Source organism: Macaca fascicularis, chromosome 8 (assembly GCF_037993035.2).
Source record: "Macaca fascicularis isolate 582-1 chromosome 8, T2T-MFA8v1.1".
Lineage (NCBI taxonomy): Eukaryota > Metazoa > Chordata > Mammalia > Primates > Cercopithecidae > Macaca > Macaca fascicularis.
In genome coordinates this window covers 136,984,534-137,004,620 of record NC_088382.1, presented here as the reverse complement: position 1 = coordinate 137,004,620, position 20,087 = coordinate 136,984,534, and the positions used below count along the sequence as shown (strand labels likewise).

The 20,087-nt window shown below is 38.6% G+C and overlaps 1 long non-coding RNA gene across 1 annotated transcript in view; it reads right to left on the bottom strand.

Annotated features, from left to right (window-relative positions):
• Positions 1-20,087, bottom strand: part of LOC107130692 (uncharacterized) — a 530,980-nt gene that overhangs the window by 88,524 nt on the left and 422,369 nt on the right. The window contains exon 4 of the long non-coding RNA XR_010577486.1: positions 6,578-6,718. This is a non-coding gene — a long non-coding RNA (uncharacterized lncRNA). The remainder of the gene's footprint in view (positions 1-6,577; positions 6,719-20,087) is intronic.

Sequence of the window (20,087 nt, the reverse complement as noted above, 5' to 3'; positions counted from 1 at the left end):
AAGCAGACTATAAATTTAGGTGGGCAGAGTATCATGTGCATAGAGGAAAATAATTAATTTACGGCATCATCTTTGGAGACAATTTACTGTAACATCTTCCAATCAATTTGCCAGATAATACAAACTTGCAGCATAACACCTTACCTCTGAAGAATGTCAATCCTCATGCTATAGGAGTTAGGAAGAAATTACTTAGGCAGATAGTGAGGGTACAGGAGTCCTTGGTAAAGTTTTCCTTTTAATGAAAAGCAGCCCCCAGATCATTTTCTTTTCTAACAAAGAGCAGCCTGTATAATCAAGCTGCAGACATCGATAAGCAAGCTGGAAGCTTGCACGGGTGAATGCCCACAGTTGTGCCAATAGGAAAAGGCTACGTGGGACTAGGCACGTTCAAAAGAGTGGCTCCATCTTCCCTTCTCTTTGCCAAACCATGTGTACAGTAAGGAGAAGACAATATGGCCCCCGCCAGGCAAAGACCCAATTTACTTAATAAGATTCAGGTGGGGTGACCAGCCTTTCCCGCTGCACTATGTAAACATCACACCTGGTTGAACCAATCTGTGAGCCTTACGTAAATCAGACACTACCTCCTTCAGCCTGCCTATAAATTCTGGTGCAGTCCACCAAGGGGTGGTTTTTTCCCCTTTTGGGAGCCCCTCTCTCTTACAAGGGAGAGAGCTGGTCTCCTTTCTGTTTCTTTTGCCTGTTAACCCTCTGCTCCTAAACTCACTCCTCATGTGGTCTGTGTCCTTAATCATCTTGGCACGAGATGATGAACCCTGGGTATTTACCCCAGACAATGACGCTGCTTCACTTAAGCCAAATAAAAAAAGCACCAAATGTCCATATGGACCATATAAGCATTCAAGACCCTCAATGGTTTTCTTAAAAGAGATTTGAGGATTCATGGGGTTCCTCCCCATCTAATATTGCTGTAGATGTGGCTCAATCGATCAATTCTAACTAGAGGAACCTCAGGCAATCACTCCACATACATTTTTCAGTTTCCAAAACCTAAGGGAGGTTTGTGGGAGGAGAGCATAACCAAATGGAACATGGGCCATGATAACAGAAATGGTTTAGATTCCTAGATCTGCCAGCTGTGAAACCTTCAGCAAGCTGATTCTCTGAGCCTCTGTTTTGTCTTCAGAAAAGTGAACATGACATCTTCTCTCAGGCTTTCTGTGAAAACTCAGGGTGATGTGTTTGTAGATGCCACCTGACCTGTTTAGCAAATGTTGTACCTTTTGCTACTAACATTTCTCTTTCATAAAAGACATAACTTTGTAGAAGTATTTAAACTTATAGGAAAAAGAAAGAATTTTGCAAACACTTCTGGGAGAAAGAGGAGAGAGAGAAAAAGCTTTGTGTATATTTAATGAGTAAGAGCATATAATTTAAAATGTGAAAGTTAATATGTTGAGTGAGTCATCTATTGATAAGCATTGAATGTAGTTTTAGTTAGTTTTCCAGAACAATGATTCTACCTTCCTTGGAACATAGCTTCTAGGAAGTTTAGTGAGGAAGCCTTGAGAAGGCATCAGCACTCTAAGCCAGGTGGGCTGTAGAGTTAGAATCTGAAGCAACCGGTAGAGAGAAAAAAAGAAGAATGGATTACAAAAGATGGGCAAGGTGCCTGGAATTTCACACCTACATCATCTCCTTTGTGGTAAAGGGGAAATCCCAGGATCCATAGCTACCCCTGATACACTAGTATATCCTCGACCTATTGGAGCAAAACTATAGAGAACAATGACTGCATTATTTCACAAGACACCCTTTGATCCAGTTTAGAACACTAGTTTTCCATTCTTCTGTCGAGAATGATGCTATTATATTTCTAACAGAGATTCTTTCAAAACCATAGCCTGGTAGTTAACAGGAAAGAAGAATCTCAATGATCCAGGGCCCCTAAATAGAAATTAAGAAGACTTTTCCCAGTCCCAAGATTTTATTCTTGGGACTAACAGATAGTTAGCTTAAGGAATGAAAGGTAGATAAGTAAAATAGGTTATTGTCTACTGTATGGTGGCTACTATGCTGGGTACCTCACAATATTTTTCTCATTGTATATTTTTACAACTCTACAATGCAAGCATTATTACTTCTATTTTATGGATGGACAAACTGAGACTTAGAGAGTTGGCCAATCAGGTAAGGAAAAACTTCAAAACCCAAAGCATCTAATCAGTGTCTTATTATGTAACAGTAAAATGAACAATTCAGAAATCCAAGATAAAACAGTTTCACCTGTCTCAGAATATGATTGAAAAACTTGACAGTTATTTCTGAAAGATATACTTATTTGAGTAATTTAAATAAGCTTGCTTTTATATATGTAAGGAACTATACAGAGAGGATATTAATTCTCTCTTACATCTAAGTAACAAATTTTAAAACGCAGTATTTGATTGCAATAAAAAAATAACTTTAAAAAGTACCCTGGGGCCAGGAGTAGTGGCTCACACCTGTAATCTCAGCACTCTTGGAGTACACCTGTAATCTCAGCACTTTTAGGGAGGCCAGAGTGGGAGAATTCCTTGAGACCAGGAGTTTGAAACCAGCCTGGGTCAGGGTTAGGGTTAGGGTTAGGAACAGAGACGTTCAGCCACCTGCCCAGGGTCACACAGCCAGTGATCTGCCTGACTCTGCAGCCCATGCTTGCAACACAGTGAGACCCGCATCTCCCCAAAAACTTTAAAAGTTAGCCAGATGTGGTGGCATGCATCTGAAGTCCTAGTTACTTGGGAGGTTGAGGTGGGAGGATCGCATGAGCCCAGGAGTTTGAGGCTACAGTGAGCTATGATTGCACCACTGCATTCCAGCCCAGGTGACAGAGCAAGACCATGTCTCTAAAAATAATGATGATTTTCCCCCAAATATAGATTTTTTAAGTTGCCCTTTTCTGATTATAATTCAGTAAATTTAGAAATCTAGGGCTATAGTTCATATGCCCAACAAATAGAAAAGCAAAGTAAATAGAATTTTTAAAAGTTTAACTACTGGGAAAGTATGAATATGGAATGTTCTTTAATATAAGCCTGAGAGCCAAGAAGAAATAAAAATAGAAATGAAATCCTATCTAGGAATCAGTGAAAAGACGATTACTTGTTGTCAAAACCTATTAGAAATAAATCTATTATTACAGAAAAATGTATAGCCTAAAATGCCTTTATTATTTTATCACCGAAAATAAATAATTTTTGTTAAGAATCTAGGGAAAATTCAAAGTAAATCATGAGGGAATACATGGGCATTGCCAATGCAAAAGATGAAATTTGTGATATAGAAAACAACATAGTAAAAAGGATAAAAAGAAGCAAAAGCTGATTCTTTGAATAGACCAATGAACAAAATTAACTTTGGTAAGCCTGCGGCAGGAAAAAACCAGGGTTCAATTCACTTGCTCCAGGGCACATAGGAGAACATCCATTATTTATTGATTGATTGATTGATTGACAGTTTTACTCTGTCACCCAGGCTGGAGTGCAGTGGTGTGATCTCAGCTCACTGCAACCTCCGCCTCCCAGGTTTAAGCAATTCTTGTGCCTCAGCCTCCCAAGTAGCTGGGATTACAGGTGTGTGCCAACGAGCCCGACTAATTTTTGTATTATTAGTAGAGACAGTGTTTTGCCATGTTGGCCAGGCTGGTCTTGAACTCCTGACCTCAAGTGATCAGTCTGCCTTGGCCTCCGAAAGTGCTGGGATTACAGGTGTGAGCCACTGCCTTAAATCTGTCATTTAAACCCTGCCCATCTGTACCCAGAGCCCTGTCTAATACATCGTATGCATACTATGACAGAAATAAAAAATAGTAGAGCATTAATAAACTAACTTGAAGATAGTCAGTAAAGGTGTTTCAACATATCCAAGATGTATGGGCAATAAAGAGCTGGAAAGACTTGTATTCTTTCTCCTTTCCCTTTTGTGGTCACACGTGGTTGATTCCTGGTTCACACTGATATGTGTGAGCTATGGCTAGGTTGTAATGACATTTTTCCATTTTCAGAACATTTCTGTAACTTTTCCACCAATCCCAAGTATAAAAGATTCAGAGAAAGATGAGGAGACTGGAACTAAGAGGAGCAAAATGACCGATCCAAGAGAAGAAACCAGAATTGGACCCAAGGAGCTTTATTGAATTTGGTTTATGTATCAGACATGGTTTTCTGTTGTCCCTGTGGTATGTTTCTTTGTTATCCTCGTTCTTCCCAACAATGATGCTACGGCACAGAGACGTTCAGCCACCTGCCCAGGGTCACACAGCCAGTGGTCTGCCTGACTCTGCAGCCCATGCTTGCAAACACTCTACTGAAGCATTTCCTAATACCTGCTGGAGCATTTGGGCTCTCCTGATGTGCTCCCCTCCACCTCTCTGCCTCCCGCTATGTGCCCTCACATTTCCTTGCTGGCCCACGAGCTGTGAAACACATTAGGAACTAATAGTCTAGGAGGGGCATGGGTTTGTGGAAAGCAAGCACCACAGTCCCCTTCCTCAGCTGTACTGTTCTTTCCTTCAGCTGATATTTCTCAGGTTACATAAATGGAATGTTATACAAATGTTTCCGCCATGAGTTTCCTTTCAAAAGATGAATAAAAGAATGAGGCATTTTGTTTTCCTTTGTTCCCTGGTAGCACCTATGTTAAGAATTTGTGCTTAAAACATGACTCACTAATTCTTGGAGCAGAGCACAAGGAAGTGAACAGACCTAATAGCTCTGTGAGATGTAGGCTTGAGCTTGTGTGGGAAAGAATCCATTGGAACCACGTAGACGAAGTTTCATTCAAAAACAATCCTCCCCGCCCTTACCCCTTCCCCAACAGCTCCCAACATGACTGCGTTGTTTAAGTAGCCCATTGCTTTCTTGTATGACTGTCAAATATTTCAGGCAAGTGATATCTAGTTCTTCTGTAAGTGGGTGCATGCTGAATTGTTAAGGTTTATAATTATTAACTGAATCATTGCTTTGTTGTTCGATAGGCAGTTTAGATTTTGGAATGGTTATTTACAGAACAAAGGCAGGAGGGAAGTGGTTTAAATACAGCACAGGATAAATAAGTTGAAAAGTACCTAATTTTTGTGGATTTAAGTACAATAAGCTTTCAAATAACTCATTGCATTTTAATTCCTTCGGTCTATGTATGTTATGGGCAGGAAATATTCTCTCTGTTGGAATGGTGAGATCCAATTCTCAGTGCACAGAAAGACATTTTTGGAACCTGCTTTCTAGAAAGTGACCTATGTGGGCAACCCCTACTTCACCATCCCCTTCAGATCCAGTAATTTGATCGCCCAGAATATTCTCATTATAATTCACTGGCACATGGGAGCTGCACAAATATCAGTGAGTCAGCGTGCTGGCTACTGGGGATCCACAAGCAGGATACTTAGATGCTCAGGATGTTTTCTTTGGAAGGATCCCTTCTAAAGAATGTCTTTTCTTTGCATGAGACAATGAGGGATGGGAAGTTACTCTGGGTGTGACTATTTATCCCTCTTCTTTCATATTCCTTGCTCAATTCCTTCAAAAAACCAAGTCCTGGAGCAAAGAGGCATTTAGGGAGTCAGCTAGGACTCTCTAGAGACTGATAAAATTGCTCCCAGTAGCCTCTGCTGTCTATTCATCAGATCCCAAAGCTATCAGAGAAAGTCTGCTATTTTCTCCTGCTAACTGTTGCATAGACTGGCAATCAGGCTTACCACCAAATTTTCCTTCATTATCAAAATGATATTACTCCTAGATAATTTAGTGCTCCTTTCTCTTAGTTAGGACTCAACAATACCAACCTCACCAACATCAGTAGGACCACCTCTATCATCAGTATCATCATCACCACCGTCAGTAACATTCCCACCAAAAACAATCATCGTGGCTACTAACCAGCGCCTCTTCCACAACCACTGCCATCATCGCCACCTTCCTTTAATTCAGCAGTTATTTACTGAGCAGTTATTTACTCAATAATGCACTGAAGATATCCAAGCACTGGGCTAGTGAAATCAGCCCAATTGCGCCATAGAAATAATGTTTATGGGTTTTTTGAATAAATATAGAAATTGACTCTCCTGCTCTTAAAATTTGAAACTTATATTTGCCCCATCTGAATTCTCTTCTCAGGAAACTGACCCTCAGGCAAGGGACTGAAACTCACTAGATCACCACATCCAGATAACGAGAGCTCAGACCCCTCATTCATCATGATTGCTTCCTTATCGCTCCCTAATTCCTTCCTGCTTGTAGCTACAGTCCTTCTCTGCTATATAAACCCCCAGTTGTAGTCAGGCAGGTTGGAGACTCATCTCCTGTCTCCTTTGCTGCAGCACCCAGATAAAGCCTTCTCACCTGGCAACTCTTGTTGTCTCGGGGTCTAGCTCTTCAAGCAGCAAGCTACAGGACCAAGACCAAACCCCTGGCATTTTGGTAACATTAGGCCCTAAGACTATCAAGAAGATTATACCAGGATTTTTGCCTTGAAGGACAATACTCTAGGAACTTAAAAACGTGTATAAATGGCAATTATAAAAATGTGGAGAGGTATATGCCATAGGAGGTCTATAAACAAGTGATCTGCCCACCTTGGCCTCCCAAAGTGCTGAGATGATAGACATGAGCCACCGCGCCCGGCCACATTTCCACTTTGATCATCTTCCTCTTCCTCTCTCTTTCTTTTCTTCTTCTCCTCCTTTTCCTCCTCTTCCTCGTTGGGCTGATTGTGTCTAATGTTAAAATGAATGGATAACATAACCTTGGTCTTCTTTCAAATATGGCAAAGTTCTTTATTTTAATATGTAAAACTTTATGATCAGTTGCAAATTACAAACACCAGACAGAATTTGGCTAAACAGAAAAACTTAGAACACTTAATAATCCCCCCCCTTTTTTTTTGTTTTTGCAGGGATCAGGGAGTAATGTGAGAGAAAAAAAATATGGGGTGGGGGAGAGATAGAAATAATCTTCATTGCAAAATATAATTTTAAAATGTTTATCATGAAGAATCAGCAATGCTAATTTTCTTTTACATTTTAAGAAATGGGTTTTTAGATGCAGGGTCATTTGAAGGCAGACAGTTTCTCTATTCAGGGAACATTCATACTTGCTCCTGGACTTCTAACATGATATCATCATTTCCTCATATTACCACCATTGGCATAATGTTCTTTTGCCCACACCTTGCCAACTCTACACATTCAACTATAACAAGATACACAAAAGGATCATATGCTTGAAATATTCCTTCAACCTGTCTAGCACCATCAAACTGCAATGATAGATTCTTGTCCAAAATCAATCAATCCAAAAGATTCTTGTCTTTTAAGTTCAGGTAGAAGAAAGAGGTAAGATTTTCTTATGATTTTTTCTAGTGAACCTAGCCCTACTTTGACGAAGGGTGTTCTAGTTACCTATTGCTATATTCAAATTATTTTTAAAAGTCAATGACTTAAAAAGTAACCATTTCAAGATATCTCTATTGTGTGTGTAAACATTTTAAGATGGATCTATAATTCATTCCTTTTTCCTTTTCACCTTAACTACAGTGGCCACAGATGCTCTACTGTGTGCATGTGGAATTTAGGTAGAGGTTGGCTGCTTTCTTCTTGTGTTCCAAGGAACATCAAGCAAGGTAACTCAGTGGTACTCAGCTTGCAGGTGGACTGATCTGAGGGTTCCAAGGTGGCTTCACACACACATCTGGTGCCTTTTTCACAATGGGTAGCACAGCTGAAGGCTGGTCAAGCATTTATTTCATCTTGTATCTACTCTACATAGCTGACATGGACTTTTTGACAGAATGAATTCCAGTGGCTGGGATTCGAAAGTGTTCCAAGAAAAATCATTCATTCCAAGAAACCCAGACCAAAGAAGCCCAGGAAGAAGCTTTAAGGCTTCTGGTAACCTAGTCTTGGAAATCCCAGAGTGTCACTTCAGCTGCATTCTGTTGATCAATCATGTCCCCATGACCAACCCAGGTTTATAAAAAATGGTTCAGACTCTTTTTGGGGAGGTTACATGTGGTAATTTAATACAATTATATAATTTGTAAAGATCAAATCAGTATACTTAGGATGTCCATCACCTTAAATATTTGTCCTTTCTTTGTACTGGATATACAGACTGCCCCTCTTGATGAAAGAAATAGCAAGGGCTCTGTGGCCATCTTTCATATATCATAGAAGGAACAGCAATAACAAAATTGAGAAATGAGGAAAAAAAGGTGCATTCTTGTCAGAGAACTGAGTCATAAAGTTGGGATGGATTATCAAGTTCATGGGAGTTAAATCTGGAAAGGTAAAAGAAGAGGCTTAGGGGACAAGATTGAGAACTCTGTACTTGAAGAAGTGGGAAATGGGAGAACTGATAAAAGAATGTGAGTGATCAGATCAGAGAAGATGTGGGTATTGGTGAGGGGGTTGCTGAATGGTGGGGATGGGGAATGGGTGGGAGGTAGGAGACACTGTAAGTAAGTGGAGAAGCCCACCAAAGCAGAGGCAACTGGAAGTCTTGGGGAGAATTTGCCCAGGTCCAAACCATATGTTGCTGAGGCAATAAAGGAACAGATAGAGAATTTCCAAGATGTATATATCATTATCATCTATAGTGTCATTCATTATGAGAGACACTCCCCTAGTGGCATGCAGAGTATAGGACGATAGGTGGTAAATGAATGAAACACCAACTTACAATGGCTTGCAAATATTAATAACAGGGAATGTATTGGCTCATGTAAATTAAAAGTCCAATGTTTCATCCAACTTTAAACATTTGATTCAGTTGAATAATGCCACTAGGATTATCTCTTGTCTCTGACTCCTCTGTGTGGTGACATTATTCCTTAGCTATTTCTTCTAATGTTGACAAAATATCTGAAATAAGTATAAACCTCACATCTTCACACCATCAAATCATGTGTAAGAAAGTATACTTCTCTCTCTTAGAAACTCTAGCTGATGATTCTTTGTGTTTAATTGGCTCGGATTGGGTTTTAGAATTCAGTTCAGTGTAACCTTTCTGTCCCATCAGTTGCTCCATGCCCTAAGTTTTACAGGGGCTGGCATCAATGTGGGTTTACCAGAGCTGCCTATGACAAGAAGGGTATGTCTCTCTAATTCTGGGACTCAGTATTAGGAAGCCTGTGGCATATTTTATTTTCTGAAGATGGTTCCAGCAATACCACCCATCTCACAGTCTTTAGAGTCTCTTTCTCATCTTCCACTGGCCGAGGGCAAAAAAGAAAAAAAAAAAAGAATAATAAATAAATACATGTAGTCTCTGTTCCCTAACCTTGAATATAGGCAGAGAGTATGTGACTATTTGGATCTATAGCGTATGGCAAAAGTGATAATACTGTTACTTCCAAGACTAGGGCATGAAAATGATATGCACTTCCTCCTTATTCTCTTGGAATGTTTGCTCTTGTCATCCTGCTCCAGGCTGCAAGGAAGCTCAAGTAGCCCATGGAGAGGATGCAAGGCTTCCAGCTGATACCCTCAGCCAGGCTCAGCAGCAGTCAGAACTAGCCTACCAAGGAACCTGCTGATCATGTGCGTAAGCCTCCTTGAACGTGGATCCTCCTGCCTGGTGGAGCCATCCCAGATGATGCCACATGAAGCAGACACAAGCTGTCCCTACTAAGCTCTGCCCAAGTTGGATATTCATGAGTGAAATAAATAACTCTTACTAAGTAATTAATTTTTGGGTGGCTGTTAGGCAGCTACGGTAGATAATTGGAACAGAGCTTATTGATGTAATACATCTATATCACATCCTCCAATTCATTTTTTTAAGTAATAAAGTTGATGTTTGTTTTGATTTTCAGTTGCAGCTTTAAATATTTTGTCTTAATTAGTCAATGTTTTCCAAACTCAAAATGGGTTTTTGTAAGAGTAGTAGTAGGGTCCTGGAATAATGGCAATTCTCTTTCACTGGAGAAAGCTTTGTAGAGAAAACAAAAGACGTTTTACAAGTACTCAACTGGTGAAAACTGTCATAAACCTTGAAAGTATTTTTAAATTCATCATTATCAATTTATAAATGAATTCATCATTGATTTATCCATTCATCCATCCAACCATCCATCCATTTCTAGATCCTCTCATAAGAGGAAATCTAGGAATAAGCCTGATCAATGAAAGTTTCATGGGAAAGAGGAAGTAGGAAGAAATTATTTTATTTTTAGAGTTTTGGGAGTTAGTGGGTTATGGATTTGCACTGGAGGAGATGGGTGAGAAAGTTCAAGGTTTCTAAAATGGGAAAGTAGACCTGGAGAAAACGTTGCAACCAAGATTATAAGGCCAATTACCAGGTCCAATTTCCAGAAAATAATTTTTAAAGCAGGAATATTAGGTCATATCAGTACTTGAAAGAGTGATTGGGGCTAATTTGTTCATTCATGTAACAATAATTTATTATGTGCTACTAAGTACCATCACTGTATTATAAACTGAGGGTTCAGTAGTGGATAAGAGAAACTAATTCCCTGGCCTAATGAAGCTCGCATTCAATGGGAAAAACAAGCAACATATATGTAAATTAGCAAAAATTAATAATATCATTCAAAGAGTGCTAAGAGCTCTGAAGATAGTAAAGCAGGATGACTGATAAAACAGGACTAAGCAGGCAACATTAAGAGGTGATTAGGGAAGAAAACTCTGAAGAAAACACATTTGATCTGGAATCCAAATGGCAAGTAGAATGAAGAAGGTAAATAATTCAAACAAGAGCATACCTCTTCCATAGCAAGTGCAAAGACCCTAGGCAAATGCCATAGTTGAACTAGCACCCACCACTGGCTTCAAGTGATGGGTGAGTGTTACAGATTCAAGGAAAGGGCCAAAAGGGCAGACAAAATCAGTTCATTAGTCATTTATTCGTCCACCCATTGACACATCTACTGATCCATCCATCCATCCATCATCCATCCTTTCAACATACATGTTGGGTGCCCTCTACATACCAGGACCTGTACTGGGCATGGGAACTGCAGAGATGAAAAGATGAACAATCTCTGTACTTGAGGGACTCATCTCACTCTGTGAGATGAACTGGCATGTGACTGAAAACTCACTATATTGGTAAGGAAACTAAAATACAGAGCTTAATGATTTAACCTGATACCACCCAAGTGGTTAGCGGTTAGTGGCAGGGCTTCAGCATTTTATCTTCCTTCCCTACAGGGAAAACCATTATGTATGACCTATTTTTTCAAACTCTCTTCCTCGGTGGGGCAACAATTAGAGTTTATCTATTGCTAGTGCTTACCATTTTAGGCTCCTTTAATTAGAGTGTTTTAAATTAGTGTTATTTTAATTTTACTTATCTCCTGAGACATTATAGAGGATGAATAGCAAATGAAATAATGTACATGAAAACACATTGTAACCCATAAACTGTCATACAGATGTGTGTTACATATAGTTTTATATTTGAGGATATAGCTTTATGCATTAGTACTGCTTCCTCCTCAGGGATGTCTCCAAAAGAATTCAGAGTAAAACGGACTTGTGGATTGATGCTTTAAATACATTTTATATTTTCTTTAAAAATAAAATTGACTCACAGTAGGTGCTTAATAAATATTTGTTCAAAGAATGGATAAGATGCAATATTCAGAGACATAGATTCAGTGTAGTAGGTCTCAGTGTGGCTACTTACTGTGCAAAAGATGTCAATTTGTGAGTGTAAATTCATCTTAAGGAAATTCTCTGATTTAATTTAAGCATTTGTAGAGAGAATTACTATGATCCTCCTTGGGAATGAAAAGTATATAGCTCAGGGAAGGAAAATCACATTTTTCAGGAGAACTATCTGGGGGCAGATTACCCAAAGTGTTAATTATTGTAATTATTATTTTTAAGTTGGTTTTAAAAATCCTATATGATGTAATATCATGTTCTCTTTTTGTTTCTCCAGCTAAGCTGATGATCCTTTAAATAAAAAACTACAACCACCTCTCTTAATCTAGAGACTACTCAGTGGTTGATTTTTCAGAATTGGAGCCAGGCTGTCTGGGTTCAATTACAGGCATAGTATCTTAGACTTTGAGTTTGTTTCTTAACTACTCTGTCCCTAAATTTTTTTCTTTCTTTCTTTTTTTTTTTTTTTTTTTTTTTTTTGGTAAAACAGGAATTATAAGTAGTATATGCTTCATAAAATTGCTGGAAGAATTAAATGAATTAATTTATGTAAAGTACTTAGAAGAGCACTTATGTTAGCTCGTATGTGTCTACTTACTTTGACCTCCCATTGGATTATAAAAGCTGGAGAACAAGGGCTCTATCTTATTTTGCTGATGTTTTCTTCAGTGCTGGGACTAGGGTGAGTTGAGTGAAACACCTGACTGGCTGCAAAATTCAGTGAAAGAGTAGAGGAAGCAAAACACATAAACAACCAAGATAAATAATATTTTAGTGCAGTGCTTTTAAAAATAGAAATTAGTGCAAACATTCCATTGTGAACATAATATTTTAAATAAGACTGGATTTGTATTAATCATTATGTAAGACCATTTCATTTGGTCAAGATAAATTGTTAAACATAGCAATTTCCCCAAATAAAAATGAGATCAGCAAGAAGCTGATTTTGAATATATTGGTGAGTTTTCTCATCAACAAAACAGGAAATTAAAATTAAAATAAGTTCATTTTGGGTATAAATAAAATATTTAATCTTAAAATAATGTATTGAGTTTTAGTACACCTACTTTTAGACTTCAATATTCTTCAATGATTTTAATGTTCTTAAATAAATTACAAACATATTAATATGCCACATGAATGGCCAACAAATAGATGAAAAATACTCAATTTCTTTCATCATGAGGGAAAAGCAAGAAAACCACAATGAGATATTACTTCAAACCTGTTAGAACAGCTGCTATTAAAAAGACAAATCATAAAAAGTGTTGGTGAGGAAGTGGAGAAAGAAACACTTGTACATTGCTGGGGAGAATGTAAATTAGCATGGAAATTTTGGAAAGTGGGAATTTCCTTAGAAAAATGCTAAAAATAAAATTACCATATAATCCACAATCCCATTTATGGGTGTATATTCAAAAGAATTGAAATCAGTATTCAAAAGAATTGAAATCAGTATGTCAAAGAGATATCTGCACTCCCATGTTAATTTCAACATTTGTCACACTAGCCAAGTTATGGAAGCAATCTAAGTATCTATCAACAAATTAATGGATGTTTAAAAATATAGTATACATATACAATGGTATACTACACAGTCTTTAAAAATAAGGAAGTTCTAATCTTGTGACAGCATGGATGGAACTGGGGGACATTATGCTAAGGGAAATAAGCCAGGCACAGGAACACAAATATTATATGCTCTCACTTATATGTGGAATCTGAAAAAAGTCAGTCTCCTAAAAACAGAGAATAGATAGGTGGTTACCAAAGGCTAGGGCAAAGTGGAAAGGATGGGGAAAAGGAAGATGTTATTAATTGAAGGGTACAAAGTTTTATTTATTGGAGAAATAAATGTTATTTCTTGGAGAAAAGATTTTAATAATCTATTGCACTGCATGTTGACCACAGTTAATAAAAATGTATTTTATGTTTCAAAATTACTGAAAAAGATTTTTAACATTCTCACAACCAAAAATGATAAATTATTGAGGTGATGGATATGTTGATTTAATTAAATCTTTCGATAATGTATACGTAGATCAAATCATCACATTGTATCCCATAAATATATATGATTTGTAAACTAAAAATAAAATAATAAAATTAAATCTTTATATTAAAACATATATAGGCCGGGCGCAGTGGCTAGTGCCTGTAATACCAGGACTTTGGGAGGCCAAGCCGGGCGGATCACGAGGTCAGCAGTTGGAGACCAGCCTGCCCAACATAGCGAAACCCCGTCTCTACTAAAAATACAAAAAAATTAGCCGGTCGTGGTGGTGGGCGCCTGTAATCCCAGCTACTCGGGAGACTGAGGCAGGAGAATCACTTGAACCCAGGAGGCAGAGGTGGCAGTGAGCCTAGATTGTGCCACTGCACTCCAGCCTGAGCGACAAGGGCGAAACTCCGTCTCAAAAAAAAAAAAAAAAAAAAAAAATGTATATGGGGCATATGTTTTTTCTTGATCCTCATACTCCAACATTGTTTGGCATTACTCTGATCTTCCTGGATCCTTGCACAGGTTCTAGTGCATACAGGGTGTTCAATTCGTATTTGTGAAAGGACTTGTGAGCTCTCTGAGGACAGGGCAATAATATATCTGTCTTTTGAATCTCCTCTCTTTAGTACCTAGTACAGTAGACAATATACTAGTACAGTAGAAAATATATTCCTAGTACACAGAGGAGGATAAACAAATGTTAGTTGAATGTTTGTTGAATGAAAAAATTACCTTAACTCCAGCTTAATTCAAACCTTAATTCACATCATGCTATTGGATTTTGTAGTATACTGAGATGTTCACTGTGGATTACAGAAGTCTGCTTTATTAAGTCCTAACTATTGACTTGGGCATTATAATCCTTCTCTTCCACTTGAGATACCGTAAAGAGACTGAGGACAAGAGTTAGCAAGTAGGGAATGCCCCACATAAATCTCTGTGTCTTTTGCTTGCAAAATTACTAAACGAATAGCTTCCAAAAGTTTCTCACCATGATTTTTATGAGCTATTTTTTAGGTTGAGGTTACACTGCAGTCATTACTGCACTCTCCCTGGGCAACAGAGCCTGGGTGACAGAGCAGACTCTGTCTCAAAAAAAAAAAAAGGTATATTTTGTACATTATGATATGGCACATACACATATATGTATATTTACATATGATTAAAACAAAAGTGTCATCAAATACTAGTGTTATGTAACATGCATTCTATACTTAAATTTTTTAACAAAGTATTAAAAATGTATTTGTGATGACTTCAAAGTAGCTTAATGACCTACTGAAGGCTATGTCCTAGAGTCTGCAAAACGTTTCACTAGACTTTCAGTTTTTTAGAGCAAACCATTTTATCTCTGTTTATGCTCCTAATATGGCCATTGGTTCAGGGAAGGTGTTTAATGAGTCATTTAGGCTGTAGGCTTTTATGCAAAGGATAGGCCACTAGTTTGAGTCCTAGCTTTGACGCTAAGCAGCTGTATACATTTGGGCAAATGACTTAACTGCCATGAGTCTCTTTCTCTCCGTTTCCAATAATAATGATGACAACAACAATAATCATAATGAAAATTGGTTGAAGGGTTACAGTGCACCTGCATCATTGGGATGATTGAAACTTGACACAGGTGCTATGGGGACCAAATGGGATCAACGTATAAAGCACCTGCCGTGAATGAGAAACTTAGTCATTGCTGAGGCAATTTACCCCTTCATATTTCTTCTAAGCCATGACTTTCTACTGGGAATCAGAAGCGTGTTGCTTGCTCCTTTGGGTACTTGGCACGCGTTGAACTGGGACGAGCCCAGTGCTTTGAAGAGCACTGTGAGAGTGCACCACAACCTGAATTCTCAAATACCCATCTTCTTGCCTTCCTCCTGGCCCATTTGCAACTCTTTGGTCTGCTTTTGTGGTAGTTGAGTCCAGCTGGCCTCCATCCACATTCCAGCGTTTCTGAGAACAGTGGCAGCATTGTTGATGTCTGAGACCTACAGGACAAAGAGCTCATATCCTCAGGCTACCTGTGGCATTTCTGTCCCAGGACATTGTACTGTTCTCCTCATTGGTCTCACCAACACAGGGGACCAGAGAGGAGAGAGGACTGGGCAAAATGCACTATGAATGTAAACCACAGGGGACAGATGAATTGTTTGAATGTCTATTCTGATTGGGTTGTCTATAAAGGAAGAAGCGTTTATACTTGTTTTAAACCAGGTTCTCGACTTTCCCAGCTGCACTGGCTCACCTTGTTCACACTGACTCAATAATGTCACAGTCTTAGCATCTGAGAAGTCCATCCATTGCTCAGGAAAAAACTTGCAATAATATCAGTTCTAATACCAATGCCTTCTAAATGTGTCTATCATCCTACAAGTGTACATAATTACCATTCATCGAAAATATACCATATTTTATCTGCTTGACATAGACCATTTCAAATCTTTGTAAGAACAAAGTGTAAAGTGAATTAACATGCCTAGTTTGCAAATTAAAAAAAATATATATTTATTAAGAAAGGTTGAATGTCTTTCAAATTATCCAGCTCATATTTATGGAATTTGAATCAGAGCCTAAGTCTGTCTGATTCTGGAACCAAGTTCTATTTTCTTCCTAAAACACCTGTCCACAAACAGGTGATGTTTGGTTATTCATGTTCTCATTACTAATCATAGTTCACATTAAATTTACTGAATGTCTTCTGTATGTCTGGCTCTGTTGTGAACACTTCACATGTACTGCTGGTATCACTTATTGCCTACAACTCTTTGAGAAAGGCATCTTATTATCCCATGTTTTCAGATGAGCACACTGAGGTACAGCTACACTTGGCAAGATTGGGTGCTGCTGTAAGTACAGGATCTGGATTTGAATCCAGGCAGTCTATGTCATTGACCTCTAACCTGTGTTGTTTCATGTTCCTTTTTTTCTTTTCTTTTTTTTTTTTTTTTTTTTTTTAAATCTCATACTACCTGTGAAAGAGAGCAAACATTATCAGTGTTTTACAAGTGAGGGCACTGAAGGAATTTACTTGCGCCATATTACAGAGTTTCTAAGTGGAAGACGGATTGAATCTGGGTCTCTTGGCTCCTGGTTCAGTGCTTGCCTCATTAGATCAGAATATGTCATTGGAGATGTTCCTTACCTGCCCCTGTGCTTGGCACCTGGGTATGCTGAGAAGGTGCATAACATTGATGAGCTTTAGGACTTGGATGGGTCACGTAGCTTGGGTTCAAATGGAATCTTCCTCTCCTGCTGGTGTGCTTTGCTGGTTCCTTTCACTTGGCTGTTACAGCCTGACTCCCTGCACTGCCCTGGCCTTCAGCACGTGCTTGGTTCTTCCTTCTGCCTCCTTGCTACCCATCAAGGCTCCTTGGGGATTTCCTATATTCAAGGTATCTTTTCAGTATAGCAATAACTTGTCATCTGACTTTCTTTTGGCTAATGAGAGATCTTGTCTCTAATTAAATTGCTGGCCATAGCCTAGCAGGAAAAACCTTGGGAGTATCTCAACCAGCACTTTTGAAAATTTCCACTCTCTACTTTCTGCATACAATGCACGAAAGACACAAGAGAATGCCTGCCTGTATCCTCTTGTATGTATCCGATGGCCCTTCCAAATAGAATAACATATGGCTATATTCATAATAAACACCAACAGAGGCAAAAAAAAAAAAAAAAAAAGAGGGGGAGGTAAGTAACCATCCCACTTGTGTGATGGGAATTTTCATGTATACTATCTCATTTATTCAGACAACTCCTTGAGATAGGAACAATTATGCTTACCCCTATATTTAAAGGGGAGAAAACTAAAGCTCAGAAATAGAAAGTAAATTCAGCTGGTAGAACAGGGACCCATATCTAAAACTGTATCACTTTAAAAACCAATGCTTTCATCATAAAGTTGCTGTTTCTCATAGTTCAATATGTTATGGGTATTTATCATACATGTGCGTGTCACAAAAACACCTTCTTAAGTTTTAATTGAAATGAGTTTTCTACCCTTCGAGTTTGCATAAAGCTCATACAGTTATTTTTGCTAATTGTATTATCCATACTTGTTCACAGAATGACTGTATTTCTTATTTTGACAACAGTCTCAGTTTCTGATAATTTCATTCTTTTCAAACACATATACCTAAAACTAATGAATTTATATTGCACCATAGAACATTAATTTAAAGAAATTCATAAATTAACAAAATCCCCTCTTGAATTGTTCAGCTTGGTATTGGATTTGGAAACAAGTTGCACATAGCTATATACATGAGCATGCATATATTAAATGCTGTGATTCTATCACATGTCTGCATATAACTAAGCAATAATTGCAAACTCAGTCTGTTTTAATTGACATCAAATGGTATTCAGCACACTAATCATTAAGAAGTGACAAGATGTGAAATGTGCTTGGTGTTTCCAAAGTAAGTAAAGGGCTGTTTTGAACTTAATATATGGTGCATGAAATATCTTTTCTTCTAATTTGTTTATAATCAATGGAGAAAATCTAATATGTAAAGCTTTGGCTCTGTGCACACTTTTCCTTCCCCATATTCTGTATTCCATCTCAGTTCTGCTCACACTATCCAGAACCTCCCTCCACAAATATTTTCTCAGGTTGGCCTCAGATAACCTCATTGCTGACTCAGATTTTTGGATACATACATTATATATTAAGAATGAACCTCTTGTTCCAAGACCTTTAAGCCTTATATTTAAAAGAATGAGTAAATAATAGCCATTTAGAATAAGTCTTTTAAATTACAAAAGGAATCTCACTGGTTTTCTAGTTCTGATCATCTAAACTGAAAGTGACATCCACTATATTATCTAGAATCCTGTGAAAATTCTAATTTCAAGAGTGAGTACCTATAAGTATCTATTATATGCCAGGTACTACGTGCTAAGCTGTGCAGTTCCATTTTACCTGCGGAGGCAACAAAGATCATACGCTTTCTACATGTATTGCATCATACTAGGTGCTATGGAGTATTAGAAAACTATAGAAAAAAATATTTCATCGGAAAATTTTTTCAGTTAGTTACTTGAGGGAGAAAAGATTTAACATAGATCAAAAAGTGAGCGTCGGCCGGGCGCGGTGGCTCAAGCCTGTAATCCCAGTACTTTGGGAGGCCGAGACGGGCGGATCACGAGGTCAGGAGATCGAGACCATCCTGGCCTACACAGTGAAACAAACCCCGTCTCTACTAAAAAAATAAAAAAAACTAGCCGGGCGAGGTGGCGGGCACCTGTAGTCCCAGCTACTCGGAAGGCTGAGACAGGAGAATGGCGTAAACCCGGGAGGCGGGGCTTGCAGTGAGCTGAGATCCGGCCACTGCACTCCAGCCTGGGCCACAGAGCGAGACTCCGTCTAAAAAAAAAAAAAAAGTGATCGTCAACTACTGGGAAATTCTTCCAGAAGGGAAATTTAAATTGGCTCTTCATGGACAGAAGGTTGGAGAGGAAACTCAAAGGTAGGTTGAATGTGGCTGGTGTGAAAGAGAATGACCAAGTGAAACATAAGGCCACTGAGAACTATTGAGAGATGGTTTTTACATAGATTTTGTGACAGCAGGATCTTCTCAAACCAGAGTGAGTAAGTGGAAATAGTACAGGCTTTAGAAACAAACCAGTTTAAACCCTTGCTCTGCTACTCAATATCTAATAACAGCATCAGGTAAATTATTTAACCTCTTAAAACCTGAAGTGCCTAATCTGTAAACTGGAGATAATAAGATTGTCTACACCACCTCACCTTATTATTATAAGCGATTAAATAACACAATCTGGTACAAATTGGGATGTCAATTTGTCTGCTCATAATTGTCAGATTATTTTGGCAAACAATGGCTGTGACAATGACAGGCAGGTGGGGTTGTGAATTTGCTCCCCAACAATCTCACTTGTGGAAGGGATTTTTGATGAGAGCAAGTCTCAGAAATAATTCTGCCGCTTGTACAAACACTTATTATCAAATAGTTCCCAAATAGTCATGCAGCCTATTCCCAGAAACCTGGTGATTTCTCCCTCTCTATCCTTTTAGTCGTTTCAATAAGCACCTTGCATGCAGTCCTTATTCTGAGGTGCATACAGGTTCAGGAAATTATCCAGTAAGATAAGATGGGCCGGGCACGGTGGCTCACGCCTGTGATCACAAGGTCAGGAGTTTGAGGCCAACCTGGCCAATATGGTGAAACCCTGTCTCTACTAAAAATACAAAAAAAATTAGCTGGGCGTGGTGGCGGGAGTCTGTAGTCCCAGCTACTCGGGAGGCTGAGGCAAGAGAATGGCATGAACCCGGGAGGTGGAGCTTGCAGTGAGCTGAGATCGCGCCACTGCACTCCAGCCTGGGTGACAGAGCGAGACTCCATCTCAAAAAAAAAAAAAAAGATAAGATGACAGAGTCCTCCATGAACGGGAGGAGAAAGATGATCAAATAGAATTCTAGACCTAGTTATGCCA